Here is a 12,273-nt window from a genome sequence, read left to right as displayed (position 1 = left end):
GGTTATAGTCCAACAGATTTATTTGGAAGCACTAGCTTTTGGACTGCTGCTCCTTCATCATGCGGTTGTGGACTTTAAGATCGTAAGACAGAATTTATAGCAAAAATTTACAGTGTGATGTAACTGAAATTATAAATTGAAAAAGATCTGGATTGTTTCTTAAGTCTCTCATCTTTTAGAGTGAACATGTTGGTTTCAGTTCTTTCATATGTAAATCGCAGAACATTTAGAAGTTACATTCTCAAGTGAACTTTAACTATTGGTGTCATGTCAGCCCAGATAATGCATTTAAGGGGTGAGCTACCCTGTGTGAGATTGTCTGTGTGACAATGGTCAGACCAATTCTAATCTAAAAAATGGATTTACAGAATCTTACATGAATTCATGCAGTGAGTTTTGAGAAGATTTGTAACTCAGGTTGAGGTTCTGGATGTAAGTTTGCTCACTGAGCTGGAAGGTTCATTTCCAAACATTTCGTCACCGTACTAGGTAACATCTTCAGTGGGCCTCCAGGCAAAGCACTGCTGCTGATTCCTGCTTTCTATTTATATGTTTGGGTTTCTTTGGGCTGGTGATGTCATTTCCTATTCTTTTTCTCGGGGGTGGTAGATGGGGTCTAACTCGATGTGTTTTTGATAGATTTCCAGTTGGAATGCTATGCTTTTAGAAATTCTCGTGTGTGTCTCTACTTGGCTTGTCCGAGGATGGATGTGTTGTCCCAGTCGAAGTGGTGTCCTTCCTTACTTTGACTGGGACAACACATCCATTCTCGGACAAGACAAGCAGAGATACACATCAGAATTCCTAGAAGCATAGCATTCCAACCGGAAATCTATCAACAAACACATCGAGTTAGACCCCATCTACCACCCCTGAGAAAAAGAACAGGAAATGACATCTACACAGGAAATGACATCACCAGCCCAAAGAAACCCAAACATATAAATATTTGCTCTGTGTGTGTGTGTGTGTGTGTGTGGTGCAAATGGTGCAAATGGGTCACCTCTAGTGTGATATGAACCCAAGGTCCCTGTTGAAGCCATCCCCATGGGTACCAAACTTGGCTAACAGCCTCTGCTCACCACTTTTTGTTGTTCCCTGTCCTGAAGTCCACCTTTGAGGATGGTCACCCGAAGGTCTGAGGTCAAATGTCCTGTTGCCCTTGAGTAAAGATGTGAAGGCTTGCTGAGGGTTGTAAGAGCTAAATTTGGCTAGGATCATTCACAAATCTTTCAAACACAGGCCCAATCCTAATGTGTAATTCCAGGAGCATTGGGGGAGACTGAGGCTATAATTACAGGAGCTGCAATCTTGAATTAAATATCTTTTTTTATTTCATGTGATAAAGTTTTGACTTAAGACATTTCAGTTTATCCATATTCAACAAAGCACATGACCACCATGTCCTCAAAATCTCTCTTTTCTTTTTGTAGATCCACATCCCTCACATCCGCAGGCAGCTCAGAAATTAGCTGCAAGTCTGTATTTCAACAGCTGATTTGCTGCCCCATTGTTGACAAGCATAAACACATATCTATCAGTCACAAGAGTTGCAGATGGGGAACACAGTGGTAAACTGCTTAATAGCATGTTTACGCAATGATTTACAAAAGAGAGAAATGTTACAGCACAGAAATTACAATAGTTGCTTTTGTCATTTGTGTTCTTCTTAATGAGCTAAATTCATTAAATTTCGGGCCACCAAACATCTAAATGCTAGGCAAGCCTCTGTAGCTTTACTGACCTACTTCCCATTTGTTTATTGTCACAACAACTCAATGTTCGTTGGTTATTCTACAATATAGTAGTGCAGCGCATCAGATCTAATGCACCATAAAAAGGTGGTACACTGAGTCAAGATACGTGGACGAAAAGGTGTTAAAAATCATCTTCAAATTGAATGTCAAAATAGAATCGTAAGGTAGAATTTTGCCATTGAGTAACAGTTAGTTTATCCATGCCTTTTGATCTCATTGCACTCACCATTTATATGCCACTTCCAATTTTCCTTTCCTTGCCTGAAAAAAATCGATGGCACAATTTCCTGACATGTAAATCAATGCATCTACCTGCAGCTGCAGCTGCAGCTGCAGCTCAATAAATGCTTGCCCCAACGGTCATCCAATTGCTTTTTCACAACAATGTCCTTAAATACTCCATGACCACCATCCTCCTTCAGCCACACAAGCCAACATTGGCAAACTACAAGCCTCACCACAGCATTATGCCTGCCTTCAGTCCAACTCTCACACCACGTCAGCATTTCAATACTCTACTTTGGAGCTAACGTATGACTTAAAAATTTCTGCCAATTCACCTTGCACACAGGAACATATACCCATTTCATGCTTTGGCATAAGATGAATCTCATGGCCTTCAGTCTGATTTCTTAGTATTCACTTCACTTTGTATTTTGATGCAGGCAGCTTGTCACAATGAAGAACACTGACCAGTGAGTGAGCATGTCATTGTTTGGCACAATTTGACATTGATGTTACAAAGCGAGGGTAACACAAAGAATCTACAAAGGGGCATAACCATGGGCAGGAACTTAGTGCTTGAAATATAATGAGAGGTTTTTCATTTTAGCATGAAGAACAGAGGAGTTGAATATTATTTAACTGGAGAAAGTCTGTAGAAAGCTAGGCACTAGAGGGATTTGGGAGTTCTTGTTCTTGAATCAGAAAAGAGTATCTTCCAAGTTCAATGGGTAAAATGGAAGGCAAATGGAATGTTGGAATGTTCATTTCAAAGAGAATGGAGAACAAATGTAGGAAGGTTTTGTCAGAACTAGTCAGACACAGCTGGGACACCATGAATAGTTTTGGTCCTCTTACCTAAGGAAAGATATATTGGCTTCCTGCACTCTGAAAAACAAATATTCATCAATGCCCTCTGTTTCCTGTCACTCAACCAATTTTCTCTCCACGTTTCCTCTGTCCATTTTATTTCATAAGCTCTACTTTTCTTTATGCAGCTGTTTATGTGGTTCTTAATTTGCACATAAAAATGTGTACTGTTAGAAATCATTTGAATGATCAACTCTCGATAAATGCTGATCCAGCGAGAAATGCCCACAATCCCATGAATTAATTTTTTTTAAAAATTCAGTTATGTTCTAAGGCACCTCACATAGAAGGGAAAGGGAGTGTTGTATAAATTAAGCATGGACAAAGAGGTGTGTTCATAGAGGCAGACTAAAGTAATACTTTCCAGCCGTAATCAAAAATCCTAACGATAAGGTGCTTATCAAACAACCCAGCTCCAAACAGTAATCCAGGATTAGCAACTCCAAAGGAAGTTGTTTATGGAGTTTGGGTTTGTAGAGATGACCTGAAGCTATCACCTCTTTATTTCTTAGCTTCTTTCTCTATACTAGTTGATGCATTAGTCTTATAACATAATTGTTCTGGTGGTACATTAGTACCAAAATATTTATTTCTGGGCGGCACGGTGGCACAGTGGTTAGCACTGCTGCCTCACAGTGCCAGAGACCCCGGTTCAATTCCCGCCTCAGGCAACTCTCTGTGTGGAGTTTGAACATTCTCCCCATGTCTGCGTGGGTTTCCTCCGGGTGCTCCGGTTTCCTCCCACAGTCCAAAAATGTGCAAGTTAGGTGAATTGGCCATGCTAAATTGCCCGTAGTGTTAGATGAAGGGGTAAATGTCGGGGAATGGGTCTGGGTGGGTTACGCTTCGGTGGGTCGGTGTAGATTTGTTGGGCCGAAGGGCCTGTTTCCACACTGTAAGTAATCTAATCTAAAGGGATATGGGCCAGTGCAGGCAAACAGGAACAGTTCAGTTGAGTCAACCTGGTTAGCATGGGTTAGTTGGGCTGAAGGGCCTGTTTCTTTGCTTATGACTCTATGAATCATATGCCAGTCCTAATGACACGTGAAAGTCTTTAATCCAATTCTATGGGTGTGACTTGCCTCTCCCTGAGCTGGTGAGAATAATGGATGAGTCAATCAGGCGAGAGTCCAAAAAGCAGATTTGTGCCGTTGAGATAAGCTTTCACAATTAAGTCCTCCCTTCTTACATCACTTTCTCAAAATTAGGTGGTGAGAAGTCTATACACATGCATTTTTGTCTCCATCATTATAAAACTCATCAGAATAGGCTTCTGCTTCCCAATTTACTTCTGCTCAGTCAATGCTTCAGAAGTTCATTGGTATAAACCAAATGTGTACCTGGTGACTTTACTCTTCTGCTTCCATTCTGGGTGAGTACACAGCTTTCACAATACCTTGGCATTGTCCCTTCTCTTCACTTTCATTGGAACTGCTACAATGGCGGTAGGCTTCTTCTTATGTCTAAGGCGCAAAGTGTTCTTGGAATATCTCTCCACCCAACTGTGCAATGACAATACACCAGTGTTAGCCAATGGCTTTGGTTTCTCAGGTGACACTTCAGCAGGCATGGCCAGGCAGCAGCACCAGCTTCTCAGATGGCATGTTAGCACAGAAGGTAAGGCAGGTAGCTTGTGGCTAAAGGAAACAGTGAAGAATCAATGTGAAAAGGTGGTTGGCAAACATGGTACATGTCATGGTATGACACAATGATGCATCAACATAAAAGGTGGTACATGTGCCAGCAGCTAATGCAGAAAACACAGTCAGCACATGTGCTTGAAAAGCATGGTGATATGGGAAAGGAAAGCATGCTCAGTGGGGCAAAGGTAAACTCCAGTCAGTTGGGGGATACCACCACAGTCAGTCCCAGGAGCTGGGCCATTGCTAGTCAAGGGATTGAGCCATGGTCAGTTTCGACAGTCAAGCCAAATCAATTTGGGTCTTGCTGGTCATTTAGTGGGACAATGACCTAAGGCACTTCACAAAGCCTATGTTATTCAAAACTGTGTCATGAAGACGCAAAGGATGGTCTCAGGTATAAATGGCCCACAGCTTTGTCAAAGAAGAATGTCAGAGCATATGACCTGAGAATATCAAGATCTCATACTCCATCTTACCCCAGATCACTTGAAGCATGATACTCAACTGGAAAAATGTTCATCTACATTCAACTAGTGGCTTCATATTAACTCAGAAATTTGTGTGCTGGAGGAATTTAATGTGTATACCACACTAGTTTATTGTAATAAATATGTTAGTTTCTTCCATACCACAAGAACCACACAAAGTGTCTTACTCTATTGGAGATAATATAAATATTGCCATATCAGGTAGAACCACATTAATAGAGACACTCACACCACTCTACTACTGGATATTGGACAAATGTAATAAATAAGATATGGTGGAAGGATCAAAGGAGGTGGTGAGGTGGAGTTGAATGCCATTAGTATACTTGGGAATCCGAGGAATGCAAGTGGTACATTTAATGATGTAAGTCAGATGCCTGTTCTTGAAACCCAAAGGCACAAAATTGGGATGATTAGTGTGATCAGATTTGTTGAAGAGAAAAAAGGCATAAATGTCGACATTGCAGCTGTCTAACAAGCATATTAAGAAAAACAAATAGCTTTCAGACTGTATTTAGTCTGGCTAAATACACCAACATTGCAAAATCATCAAAGGAACCTCCATTGCTTGGTAGTGAGTAAATAATGCACAACAAGTGACAAGGCTAGATAATTCAATGGTAACTGATATTTACACTATAAGTACAAAGTATGTATTTGCTGAGTAGAATGGTTAACTTCAAATAAACAATGCAGCATTCTTTGTGATTACAAAAAAAAGCATGTGAATGCACCAGTGGTAAATCTTAATATGTTAATAGTAGATATACAAAAAGATGGTGGGAATATGGCCAATTTTATCTTTGCCATATTTTTCCTACATCAGTCCAAAATGAATATTACTGCCCTGTTCTTGTCCCATAGTTTAACAACTTAATCTGTTGAATGTGCTTATCAAATTTTTATATTAAAACATATAATAGGGTCTGTTACAATCACTTTCTGTGACAAAGGATGCTCCAATCATTGTAGATTGTTATAGAATTATATAATTCCTACAGTGTGGAAGCAGGCCATTTGGCCCACTGAGTCTCCACCAACCCTCTGAAGAGCATCCTACCCAGACCTATTCTTTAAGTGAAGAATTTTTTCTTCCTTGTTACATTTTCAGTGACAATTTAAAATTGATAGTTTCTCATTATTGATTCCCTGCATTGCCAGATTATAGTTCAGATGTCTGTTACTGGTGGACAAAGCTTTTCACAGCAAGTCAACATATTACTTCTTTGATATCGGCTCAAGTTGCCTTCATTCCCCTTGTCTAAAAATACCAATTGAAGAAAATATCACACTCGCTTGATGTTTCATTTTTCCTACATCGTTTTAAAAATAAATTTGTCTATTTTAAACATGTGCTACATTAGCCACGTTTTTGCCATAATAAGAATTGAGACTGAATTGAAATTGCACAAAATAATTTTATATTGGTCTATTACAAATACCATCAGATATACATCAATCCTATCAGTGTTTGGATTGATTCCTGGTCCCAGAGATAGGAAATTAAAGTTCAATTCAATGCCTTATCTGGTGTTTTGTATTGTTATTCTAATCATTACATGTGGTTTCTGTCACATGCTCTTTTTCCACTCAAGGCTGTCTCACTGAGATCATAAAACTCTCAACAGAGAAGAACGTTCAGCCTACTGTGTCTCTGCCAATGCTGAGTTCAATACTGAAACGATTTAATTCACTCTGAGTGGTTTTCCTATACACTTTTTAAAAGGTCTTTTTGGGGTGTGAATCTGATATCATGCTTGAATTCAGAATATTCATTCCACATCATATTAATAACTGTGAGGAAAATCTTCTTTTGCCTACCCTTGGATGATACCAGCACTAAATTGCAGTTTATACTCTCTTCCTATCAATTCAGTAAACAGTGGAAGCAATCTTGCAATATTTAACGATCAAACCCATTAGAAATTTGCACACTTTGCATGTTCTCTGCTCCTGTGAGATGTTCCCAGTTTTGAAATTTTCTATTTGTAGCTGTAACATATTGTTAAAAGCAGAAACCCCTTAGTTCCTCCATTGTGGCTGATTAAATATCCAACAATGGTTGGATTTTACAGTTGTCAGTGTTTGTCATTAGCTCTGAAACTGACAGCAACTTCTGGCACTTGTTTCTGTTTATCCACAGAAATCAAAAAGTTGCTGTCTGTGATCCCCTCCTCCTCCGCAGTATGTGCTCCTGAATAACCCACAGATCATCTTTAAAGATCATTTGAATGGATGTGAACTCCTTTTTTATGGTTTCAAATGGTATCATTGTGAAAAAACAATCTCAGAAAATGTTGTGCCTCGTAGCTGAAGGATAGCTTAGTTTTTAAAGGTATGTTAAGTTGCACATATTTTTGAACAAATTCTCTGGCCCTGAATAACCTTTTCAAATTTGTGGAATGTCGAATTATTCATTTTGATATTCATATCATTATATGGTAGTTTTTTAAAAAGTTTGTTTATGCCATTTCAGTTATGCCTTATTTCCAGATGCATGTCATAGATTTTATGTTTCTTTGGAAAATGTCTACAATCAGTGCATTTTGCTGCCTTGCCTGCTGTCTGTGAGATTTCTTCATTGTGATTAGCTGCTGAGCCTGCTTTGTGACATCATTGTTGTTGGATGCCTAGAGAAATTTTGAACTTGCTGTCAGAATCAAAATAACTTGTGAAAGGCAAATCCATGATTGACATCAAAGAATCATAGAATCCTTACAGTGCAGAAAGAAGCCATTTGGCCCATCCATTCTACACCAACCCTCTGAACAATAAGAGGTATAGGTAGATCTTTGTGGACAGCTTTCTTGGTGGTCCGTGGCAAATGTCATCAGTGAGCTGCACCAAAGGCAATAAAGACCCCCCTCCAAATGCAATTAAGACCCTCCAAATGCAATGAGGACCCCCCAAAATGAAAAACAAAGTCCCCTTTGTCCTCACCTACCACCTCACCAGTCTCCACATCCAATGCATCATTCTTAAACAACTTCTGCAAACTCCAACTAAACTCCACCACCAAGAAAATCTTCCCTTCATCACCCCTCTCTGCCTTCCACAAGGACCATTCCCTTCGACAGTCCTTGGATTGCGCCACTCTCCCCACCAACACACCCCCGACCCCCACCTCCGAACCCCCAGGTACCTTCCCTGCATCCATAAAAGATGAAAAATCTGCTGATACACCAACCCCCTCACGTCCATCCAGAGCCCCAAACAGTCCTTCCAGGTGAAACAGAGGTTCACCTACCTCTCCTCCATCCCAGTTTACTGTATCCAGTGCTCCCAATGTGGTTGTTTCTACATCAGAGAGACCAAACGTAAACTTAGGGAATAGCTCACTGAACATCTCAGTTGGGCCCGCTCATTTTATTTCCCTGTCCGACTCCCTTTCCGACATGACCATCCTTGGCCTCCTCCATTGCCACAACAAACCTAGCTGTAAATTGGAGGAACAACACTTCATCTTCCACCAAGGCAGCCTAAAGCCCGGGGGACTCAACATTAAGTTCTCCAATTTCAAACAACCTCCCTTTCCTTCCTCTGACTCCCTGCCAGCCCCTCCCCCTCCCTTCCACTCCTCCCTGCCGCCTCCCGGATTCATTCCTTCCATTGACCAACCAGGCTGCATCCTCTGCCTGTCTTCACCTATCCCCACCTCACCACCCTGCCCCACTATCGCCTTTGTCTTCAGCTCCCCTTACACCCAGCCCCAGTCCTGAAGAAGGGTTGCACCTGAAACATTGACTTCTCCACCTCCTGATACTGCCTGGCTTGCTGTGTTCTTCCAGCCTCCTGCTTGTCTAGACTGCAACATCTGGGCAAAATGAATATCCTCTGAATTATGTTGAAATTATATTGCATTGTTGTCGTGGCTTCAAAATCCTTCTTGCAACATGGTACGAAAAGTTGCACCCCAGTTTATGTTGGAGAAAGTGAGGACTGCAGATGCTGGAGACCAGAGTCGGATAGTGTGATGGTGGAAAAGCCAGCATCCGAAGAGGAGGAGAGTCAATGTTTTGGGCATGATTCCTGATGAAGTGCTTATGCCTGAAATGTTGATTCTCCTGCTCCTTGGATGCTACCTGACCAGCTTTACTTTTCCAGCACTACACTCTTTGACCCAGTTTATGTTGCCTACTGAAAGTCTTATTTCAAATACAGAAGTCACACGACACCAGGTTATAGTTCAACAGATTTATTTGAAATTAGAAGCTTTCGGAGTGCTTCTCCTTCGTCAGGTGCTATGAAGAGAAGCACACAGGTATAGAATTTATAGGCAGAGTGATCAAAAGATCGTACAGACAGTCTGAATGGAGTGTCGACAGGCTGAATAATAAGTCTCTGCAGGTGTTCAAAAATGTCATTCGGAGTGACCTTTGACCTTATCCACCCCAGTCCAACACCAGCACCTCTGCATCATTAGTTCACATAGGTTTCAGAATTTATACTTGGCTACGCTAGTTTAATGCAGAAAACCCTTTGCCTTGCTTTTGTCGACTTCAAAATTTCATTTTAATATTTGTGCTCTTTGATCCTACATTTTTATGTTGGATAGGATTCGTTCCTAAGCCTTTGTCAATTTTTGTCTTAAACTGGCTTGAAGAAGATGAGTGGGAGCCACAGGGTGGCTTTGAGGGATTTTTGTTATCCTTTCAGTCTGATCAGATGATATTATAATGGAAGCAGAAGCTGATCCCAATTGTTACATGGCACTCTATACACGATACTAATGCTTTTTCTTAATATATTCCACCGCTTAATTCATGTTTATTGTGTTGCACTCTGAGTTTATTTAATTACTTCTTACAGCTCTGAAGCACAGAGCCATAAGTCACACAGAAAAACACAAACATACCAGCCTGAAACAACTTCACAGAGGCCGGTATCCCGTCACCTTTTATTTGTACATGCATTGTACTTGACACTGGGTGCTGGAAAAGTACAGCAGATCAGGCAGCATCTGAGGAGCAGGAAAATTGATGTTTCAGGCAAAAGCCCTTCATCAGCCCTTCCTGATGAAGGGCTATTACCCGAAACGTCGATTTTACTGCTCCTCGGATGCTGGCTGACCTGCTGTGCTTTTCCAGCACCACTCTAATCTAGACTCTGGTTTCCAGCATCTGCATTCCTTACTTTTGCCTAGTACTTGACATTGGTCTAGCTTCTCCAGAGCCATCTCTCAGAGTGAACAGAACCTCCTGTTTATATCTGTCAGCCAGGACTCCCTGATAGACCAGGTTCATGGCAACAATTAGGGAACTCATATACTATGAGGTCCACCTGGCTGACCTTGTTACATTCACTATGCAACCCTATCTGTTTTCCTTTATGTTGTTTATTAAAATATGCTAGAAACAGGAAATTAATATATTTTTTCACGGTGCTGTCCACTTGAGCAGCCACATATCATGGAATAAAAGAATACAGCAAAGAAGGTAAAGTGAAGATGCAATAGAAGTGTTCAAAATCAGAAAGGGTTTTGATATCGAGAAAATGAAGAGAAACAGTTTCCCTTGGCAAGGGGGTCAGTAACAAAAGGACAGGTAAAAGAATTAGAAGTAAGACGAGAATGTTTTTTGCATTGCATTATATTACAATCTGAAATGCACAATCTGAGAGGATTATGGGAGCAACTCAATAATAATTCCCAAAGAGAATTGCATAAATACTTGAAGGCTACTGAGCCTGCTGGTGATATTATTGTTGTTGGTCGCCTGGAGAACCTTTTGAACATCGTATCGGTATCACAAGAACCATGGAAGATGAAATCCACGATAGAGAGAAGGGTCGATCTTTGTGGACAGCTCTCTTGGAACTTAGTGGCAAGAGTCACCAGTTAGATGCTGACTGCAAAACCTAAGCTCTATCCTCTTGATTGTATTGAAACCTTATTGCATCTTTTATTAGCTCTGAAATCTTTTTTTATAAGGTGTGGGAAATTGCACCCAGGTCACATCACTTATTGAATCAATGACTTATTCAAAAGAATCCTGGATTTTGAACTTAGTGACCCTACTTTAATTAAGAAACTCCTTCATCTTACTTATAGCTGTTGTTGGATGCTATATTTTTTGTAGTGCCGTCGGAATAGGAGAGACGATAGGAGAGAGATCCTTCAAAGAGATGGTACTGACACAATGGGCATTGGTTCAACATCAAACCATAACGATTTTTAAAAATTATTCTTGGGAGTGTCGTTGTAGAGTCAGTATTTATTGCCCAGTCCAAATGGCCTTTGAGAAGCAGATGATGGATCCCTTCCTGAATGCTGTGCTCCATAGTAGACCTCCAGTATGGTTAGGAAGGGGGTTCCAGGATTTTGATTCAGTGACAGTGAAGGAATGGTACTATAAGTCCAAGTCAGAATGGTGCTTGGCTTTGAGGTGGAGGTGGTTTCCAGACAGTTGCTTCTTCACGCATGTACTGCCCTTGTTTTCCAGGTGGTGGAAGTCACAGGTTTGGAAGATATTATGATTCTAGGTTCTTTTCAAAGATACAGAGGCATGTGTTTCTTTCAATGTAATTAAGCTGTTATTGAGTGGGCCCAAGTGGAGTTTTGGTAGAGTTGGAAAGATAAGCACTGTGTTAGGATGATACGATGCACAAAATCTTCCTGAACTCTTTTGATACCGGGTAAAGTACCCATTTCTAGTAAACATAGGGTCCTTTGAATGGGTTTAATTACCTTTTCAATAGATTATCTTTGATAAACTCCATAAGAAGGCACTTGAGTGAGGCAGGCATGTAATTTGTGGAGAGTGTAAAAATTGGAAAATGGAGAAAGAGACCTTGGGGTGCAGGTACATAGGATAGTGAAGAAGGCGTTTGGTATGCTTTCTTTTATTGGTCAGAGTATTGAGTACAAGTGTTGGGAGGTTATGTTGTGGCTGTACAGGACATTGGTTAGGCCACTGTTGGAATATTGCGTGCAATTCTGGTCTCCTTCCTACCGGAAAGATGTTGTGAAACTTGAAAGGGTTCAGAAAAGATTTACGGGGATATTGCCAGGGTTGGAGGATTTGAGCTATAGGGAGAGGCTGAACAGGCTGGGGCTGTTTTCCCTGGAGTGTCAGAGACTGAGGGGATGACTTGATGGAGGTTTACAAAATTATGAGATGCATGGATAGAGTAAATAAACAAAGTCTTTTCCCTGGGATCGGGGAGTCTAGAACCAGAGGGCATTGGTTTAGGGTGAGAGGGGAAAGATATGAAAGAGAACTAAGGGGCAACTCTTTCACACAGAGGATGGTACGAGTATGGAATGAGCTGCCAGGGAAGTGGTGGAGGCTGGTA

Source organism: Chiloscyllium punctatum, chromosome 19 (genome assembly GCF_047496795.1).
Source record: "Chiloscyllium punctatum isolate Juve2018m chromosome 19, sChiPun1.3, whole genome shotgun sequence".
Classification (NCBI taxonomy): Eukaryota; Metazoa; Chordata; class Chondrichthyes; order Orectolobiformes; family Hemiscylliidae; genus Chiloscyllium; species Chiloscyllium punctatum.
This window is presented reverse-complemented; position numbering follows the sequence as displayed.